Source organism: Carettochelys insculpta, unplaced genomic scaffold, assembly GCF_033958435.1.
Source record: "Carettochelys insculpta isolate YL-2023 unplaced genomic scaffold, ASM3395843v1 scaffold_0035, whole genome shotgun sequence".
NCBI classification, from domain to species: Eukaryota; Metazoa; Chordata; order Testudines; family Carettochelyidae; genus Carettochelys; species Carettochelys insculpta.
In genome coordinates this window covers 1,195,589-1,201,959 of record NW_027439072.1, presented here as the reverse complement: position 1 = coordinate 1,201,959, position 6,371 = coordinate 1,195,589, and the positions used below count along the sequence as shown (strand labels likewise).

The 6,371-nt window shown below is 65.0% G+C and overlaps 1 non-coding gene across 1 annotated transcript; it reads right to left on the bottom strand.

The window, feature by feature from the left end:
• Nucleotides 1-5,832: 5,832 nt before the first annotated feature.
• On the bottom strand, nucleotides 5,833-5,905 carry TRNAA-AGC (transfer RNA alanine (anticodon AGC)). The gene has a single exon. It is a non-coding gene; the product is annotated as a tRNA-Ala (tRNA).
• Between the last annotated feature and the right edge of the window lie 466 nt (nucleotides 5,906-6,371).

Below are 6,371 nucleotides of genomic sequence, written 5' to 3'. Positions count from 1 at the left end.
GGAGGAGAGGGAGGAGGGGCCGGCGGCAGGACCAGAAGGGGGCCCGTCCCGGGGCGGGTCGTCCCTCCCCCTTGCCGCCCCGCCCCCCTCTTACCTCCCTCCCTCCTCGTCGGCCCTGTCCCCTGTCCCCTCCTCCTCTACTGCCCAGCCCGCCCCCTCGGAGGGCTGGGTGCTGGTGGGGGGGAAACGAAAGAGGAAAAGTGCGCGCACCCGGCCCCCCACCCTGTCGGAGGACGAGGTGGAGGCGCCGCGCAAAGCGCTAAGAAGAGCCACCAGCCCAGACCCACCTGCCGAACCCCCGGCTACCGATCATCTGCCGGGGGCGACGGGGGCTGCCGCGGTGGCGGCTGAGAAAGGCGACATCCTCTCCGCCCCGGAGCCAGAGCCTCAGGAAGCCGAGAGGGTTTTTTGTGCACCCGCGCCCTCCCCCGACACCCCTCCGGTCGCGACCCAGACTACTGCTGCGGAGCATCCGGAGGAGGTGAGCCCCGGCCTCGCCCTCCTCTCACAGGAGGTCGAGGCCCGAGGCCTCACGCCGGTGGCCCTGGACATGGACAGCCTCCTACAGGAGGTCTGTGGGCCGTCCATCCACTCACCCCCACTCTCTCCACTCTCCCCCTCCCCATCTACCAGCGACCCTTTGATTACCACCCCCCTCTGCCTTGGGACATCCCAGGAGGCGACCCCCCCCTTAATTAGGGATGACCTCCCCACGGGAGCCGGCCAGCCCCTGGGCACCCTGGGGGAAGCAGAGTTCCCCATGTCCCCCGCCTTTGGCCCCGAAACCGAAGACCCCAACACCTACCCCCTCGAGCAGCTGGCACTTCCTGCCGAGCATGTCGGCACTTCGCCCATGCCCCCCTCCCCCGCCCCACCGTCCCAGGAAGCCCCTCCTCCCGAGACACCTTCTCTCCATACCCCCGCCCCTGCTCCCATCTTAGCCCCATCACCTGCCATCATTCCCGTACCTTCTCCTAGCCAACGCCCCGCCACAGAACTTGCAACCCTGCCCCCTCCAGACCCTCCCCTCCCTCCTCTGCCTCCTCCCCCTCCCCCTCATGAACCTCCCCCTCCTCTGATGAGTCTCATCCCCCCTGCCCTCACCCCCACCCCTCCTCCTCCCACCCCTCCCCTTGATCCCTGCCCACTCACACCTGCCCCCGAGACTGTAATCCCTCGGGAGGCTCCCCCTGTATCGCCCTCTCCCAGCACTTCCGGGGCTGCTCTCCCTCCGCCGCCCTCATCCCCCCCAAAACCAGCCCCCAGCCCCCACCCCAATCCTTTCTCTGGCCGTGGGGCCCAAAGGAACACAAGGCCGACGGGTACTGGAGACCCCGAGGCCTCGGCTCCCCGTGCGCTGGTGGGAGAGATGCGCCAGTTCTTGGAGGACATTCGTGGCTCCAAGAACAAGGTTGCTCTCGCCCTCCAGCGCTGGGGGGACTTTCATACCATCCTGGGATCCGTGAGGGCCCTTCTCAAGGAGGGCACGGGGACCGGGAGGAGGGACGCCACGGCTTACCAACGGGCCCGCAGCTTCCGTGACGCCCTCGTCACCTTCGGGGTTGGTCACGGTTTGCTGCGTGGCCCCACGGGAACCGTCGGTACTCCCTCTGGCGAGGATCCTCCCCAGCCCTCCAAATGGCGCCGATCATCCTTGCCACTCTAAATGCCAGGGGCTGCAGGTCGGGTCTCCGTAGGTGCGGAGTGCTCTCCTTCCTTCGGGAGGGGGGGTACTCGGTCACCTTCCTACAGGAGACCCACACTACCCCAGCCGCCGAAGCTAAGTGGCGGCTGGAGTGGGGAGACGGGGTCCACCTCAGTCACCTGTCGGCCCACCGGGCCGGGGTGGCGACCCTGTTCTCCCCAGACCTGCGGCCCGAGGTGCTGGGGAGCGTCGAGGTTGTGCCCGGCCGCCTGCTGTATCTCCAGGTGCGGGTGGAGGGGCTGCCTCTCCATCTCGTCAATGTCTATGCCCCGGCACGCCACCCGGAGAGAACCCACTTCTTCCGGCAGGCGGCAGCCTTCCTCGACACCATCGATCCTCGCGAGTGCCTGGTCCTCGGCGGGGATTTCAACTGCACCCTCGAGGAGCGGGACCGCACGGGGACCGAGCAGTGCCAGGCCGCTGCGGGCGTCCTCAGGGAGCTTCTCATCCATCGCTCCCTGGTGGACGTCTGGCGCAGCCACCACTCGGACGAGGACGCTGGCTTCACCTACATCCGAGTGGTGGGCCATAAATCTGTACACTCCCGGTTGGACCGCATTTACATCTCACGGCACCACCTCTCCCGGGCCCACGCCTCCAGCGTGCGGCCGGCCCCCTTCTCGGACCACCACCTGGTGGCCGTGAAGGCTTCCCTCTCGCTGGGGAAGCGGGGGTCAGCCTACTGGCACTTCAACAACAGCCTGCTGGAGGACGTGGGCTTCGCGGCGTCCTTCCGGGAGTTCTGGCTGGCCTGGCGCGAGCAACGGCGTGCCTTTCCCTCGGCACGGCGATGGTGGGATCTGGGAAAGGTGCGCGCGCGGCTCTTCTGCCGCGACTATACTCGGGGGGCCAGCCGGCGACGGGATGCGCTGATAGGGCACCTGGAACGGGAGGTCCTTGAGCTGGAGAGGCGTTTAGCCGCCAGCCCCAGCGATCCATCCCTCTGCGGCACGTACCAGGAGAAGAGGGACGAGCTCAGGGCCCTCGACGCCCTCCGGGCACAGGGGGCCTTGGTGAGGTCGCGAATCCAACTCCTCCGGGAGATGGACCACGGCTCCCGCTTCTTCTATGCCCTGGAGGAAAAGAGGGGTGCCGAAAAACACATCCTCTGCCTTCTTGCGGAGGATGGCACCCCTCTTACGGATCCGGTGGAGATGCGCGAGAGGGCCCGCGCCTTCTACGCCACCCTTTTCTCCCCGGATCCGACCGACGCTGACGCCTGCCGGGTGCTCTGGGACCAACTGCCGTCGGTCAGCACGGGCGACCGGGACCGGCTAGAGCTCCCTCTCACTCTGGCCGAGTTCTCGGAAGCCCTCCGTCTCATGCCCACCAACAAATCCCCGGGCATGGACAGGCTGACCGTGGAGTTTTACCGCGTATTTTGGGACGTCCTCGGCCCAGACCTGCTCAGCGTCTGGGCCGAGGCCTTGCAAAGCGGGGTCCTCCCCCTGTCATGCAGGCGTGCCGTCCTCGCCCTGCTGCCTAAGAAGGGGGACCCCCGCGACCTCAGGAACTGGCGTCCCATCTCGCTCCTCAGCACGGACTACAAGATCATCGCTAAAGCCATCTCCTGTCGCTTGGGGTCCGTGCTGCAGGACGTGGTCCACCCCGACCAGACCTACACCATCCCGGGCCGCACTATCCTCCATAATCTGTCCTTGGTCCGGGATCTCCTAGAGCTTGGGTGTAGGGACGGCCTGTCGTTCGCCCTCCTGTCCTTGGATCAGGAGAAGGCGTTCGACAGGGTGGACCACGGGTATCTCCTGGGCACCCTGGAGACCTTCGGCTTCGGACCCCGCTTCGTCGGGTTTCTCCGGGTGCTGTACGCTGCCTCGGAGTGCATGGTCAAGCTCAACTGGACCCTGACCGCTCCGGTCAGCTTCGGACGGGGAGTACGACAAGGCTGCCCGCTCTCAGGACAGCTGTACGCTCTGGCCATCGAGCCCTTCCTCTGTCTCCTTCGTCGACGGTTGATGGGGTTGGTGCTTCCAGAGGCAGGGCTGCGGCTAGTCCTGTCGGCGTACGCCGACGACGTGCTCCTCGTGGTTCAGGACCCGGGAGACCTGGCGCGTCTGGAGGCTTGCCAAGCTATCTACTAGGCAGCCTCCTCCGCCCGGGTCAACTGGGTCAAGAGCTCTGGCCTGGTGGTCGGGACTGGATGGCAGACGAGCCGCCTCCCGCCCGCGCTTCAGGCCATCCGGTGGAGCGCGGGTCCGCTGCTCTATCTCGGCGTCTTTCTATCCGCCACGCATCCCTCTCCGCCGGAAAACTGGCAGGGTTTAGAGGGCAGGGTCGCTGAGCAGTTACGGAGGTGGACAGGGCTGCTCCAGTGTCTCTCCCTACGGGGGAGAGCACTGGTGCTGAACCAACTCGTCCTGTCCATGCTCTGGTACTGCCTCAGCACCCTGGTCCCACCCCCGAAGTTCCTGGACCAGCTCCAGAAGTCAATCCTGGAGTTTTTCTGGCCAGGACTGCACTGGGTCTCTGCAGGGGTACTCCACCTCCCCCCGGAGGAGGGAGGACAGGGCCTGACCTGCATGCGCACTCAGGTCCATGTCTTCCGCCTCCGGGCCCTGCAGGGACTTCTCAACACCAACACCAACAGTGCAGATAGTCCGGCATGGAGTACGTTGGCGCACGCTTTCCTCCGCCGTCACCGAGGGCTCCGATACGACCGGCAGCTCTTTTATTTATCTTGGAGAGACCGTCCGCGAGGCCTCTCGGAGCTGCCGGCCTTCTACCAGGACCTCCTCCGCACTTGGCGGCTGCTCGCAGCCTCCAGGTCCTTAGGGGCCACCGCGGGGGAAGACCTCCTCGCGGAGCCCCTGCTACACAACCCCCACCTTCGTGTGCAGGTGGCGGAGTCTCCCGTGGTGCGCCGGATGTTGGTCCTAGGTGGAATCACCAGGGTCGGAGACCTCCTGGACTACGACCGGGGAGACTGGATGGAGGCCCCGGCGCTCGCCCAGCGCATGGGGCTCTCCAGCCTACGCTCCCCCCGTCGCGTACTCGAGGAGGTGAAGGCCGCCCTGCCGCCCACTGCTCACGTTTACCTCGGCCAGGTCCTGCGAGAGGGTGCGCCCCGCCCCCCTCTCACTCCTAGCCCTCCGGACCTCTCCGTGGGCCCCCGGCTTCGTGATCCTGCCCGCCCCCCTCCCCTCCACCACCCCAGCCGGCTGCATACCATGCAGCCGGTCCCCTTCCGAACCGCGCCTAGGCACCTTCTGTACGCGCTCGTGCTTCACACGCTCCACTTCCCCACCCTCGTGTCCCGCCCCGACCACAAGTGGCGGGACCTCTTGCCGCCATCGGAGGGTGGGGAGCCCCGGTGGGCCAGCCTCTATTCCACCCTGGTCCCGCGGCCCGCCGGGGACGTCAGCTGGAGAATCCTCCATGGAGCGGTGAGCACGGGCGTGTACCTGGCGCGGTTCACCCCCATCCCAGACACCTGCACCTTCTGCGGCATGAGGGAGAACCTGGCGCACATCTATGTTGAGTGCGCCAGGCTGCAGCCCCTCTTCCGGCTCCTCCAGAACCTCCTCTTGAGGTTCTGGCTGCACTTTTCCCCGCACCTCCTTATCCTGTCACACCCTATCCGCGGCCCCACAAAGTCGCGGGACCTCCTCATCTGCCTCCTCCTGGCCACGGCCAAAATGGCCATCTATAAAACCAGGGAGAGGAGGCTGGCAGAGGGGGCGACCTGCGACTGTGGGGCCTATTTCCGTTCCTCCCTTCGCTCACGAATCCTGGCAGAGTTCCTCTGGGCGGCGTCCACCGACTCCCTGGACACCTTCGAGGAGCGGTGGGCGCTGTCCGGGGCTCTCTGCTCGGTATCCCCCTCCGGCTCCCTCGTTCTAAACCTTTGACCCTCACTCCCGTTCCTGTTTTTTTCCTTTGTTGTCCCCCGTATTCATTTGGTGCCTGGGCATTTTTAGTGGGCCCCCCCTCACTGTGAGAGGGGCCTTTTAGCCGCGGGCACGCCATACCTGCCCACCCCCCCAGTAACACCAATAGGAACACAGAGAGCCCCAAACCCCCATGTACATTGTGAGCTTCCTTGTGCAGGGGGGGCAAAAGCAGCTCTCCTTCATTTCTTGGACAGGAAATTTCAAGGATGTCAGTTTCATTGGAGAATGTGGGTATTGATCCCACTGCCTCTTACATGCTAAGCAAGCGCTCTACCATTTGAGCTAATTCCCCACCTCTTTGCTGATTTCCTTTGTCCCAGAAGCTCCCCTGGTTCCTTTCCAAAGATGACCCTTGTTAGCCCAGTTCCTACCAGCTGGCTGGCTGAGCTCTTTAGACACACCTGCTAAAAATGCCATGGTGACAGTTTCAAGCTCTACGTGAACCCTTGGGGCATCTTGACTAAGTGGCCTGGCTGCTATGGACAGGGAAGCTCCAGCACAGACAGAGAGCTGTGCAGTGCCAGGCTTGTGGGAGGGCTGTGTGGGAATCCCTGCCTGCATCACAATGCCACTGCCTGGGGCGGCTGGTGCCTGGCAGCCTGGCTTTTCAGTGCCTGGTGTTCTCTGAACAGGTTCCTCTGCCTGTGTCACCTCCCTGATCTCAGAGTTTCACTGATCTACATGGGCAGGTGATATACATGCAACAGGGGTGGCCCTGTGAGCTGCAGAGGTCTGTAACATGCAGTGCTTTGGCAGAT